The sequence below is a fragment of the Elephantulus edwardii genome, unplaced genomic scaffold (assembly GCF_000299155.1).
Source record: "Elephantulus edwardii isolate Elephantulus edwardi_28Jun2011 unplaced genomic scaffold, EleEdw1.0 scaffold00411, whole genome shotgun sequence".
Lineage (NCBI taxonomy): Eukaryota > Metazoa > Chordata > Mammalia > Macroscelidea > Macroscelididae > Elephantulus > Elephantulus edwardii.
This window is the reverse complement of record NW_006400161.1, coordinates 1,074,087-1,074,682: the sequence shown is the minus strand read 5'-3', so window position 1 is coordinate 1,074,682 and position 596 is coordinate 1,074,087.

The following is a 596-nucleotide window of genomic DNA, read 5'->3' as shown; positions in this document are numbered from 1 at the left end:
GGGGGGGGGGGGCAGGGAGAAAAGTTCAATGAATGGGGAAAAAATATACTGATTTTCTATCTAGATTAAAGGATACTATTAATAGAGTAATATCTCAACCCGAGGTTTGTGAGTTCTTGTTAACAACTTTAGCATATGAGAACACTAATTCCGAATGCCAAAAGGTTATTCAACCATTGAAAGTTCAGAATGCTCTTAGATGAATATATACATGCTTGTGTGAACATTGGGACTAGTTATTATCCAGCTGCTTTAGTTATTAGCAGCTGCTTTAAAAAGAACTTTAAATTTGTCTCAAACCAAATATTACAATTGTGGGAAATTAGGACATTTGAAAAGTGATTGCCGTACGGTGAAACAAGAAAGGGATAATGAGAATGGAAAGAAAAGATTCATGCCTTCACTGTTTTGTAGAAAATGTGGAAGAGGATATAATTGGACTAAGGAATGTAGATCTTTTTTGACAAGTGGGGAGCAACATTACAAATTCCTACTATTAAGTCAAGCAAAACATATGATGTTGAATATGAATTACGTTCCAGGAGAAGAATTAGGAAAAAAGAAACAGAGTATTGCTAGTTTTCAAAAACCTAAAT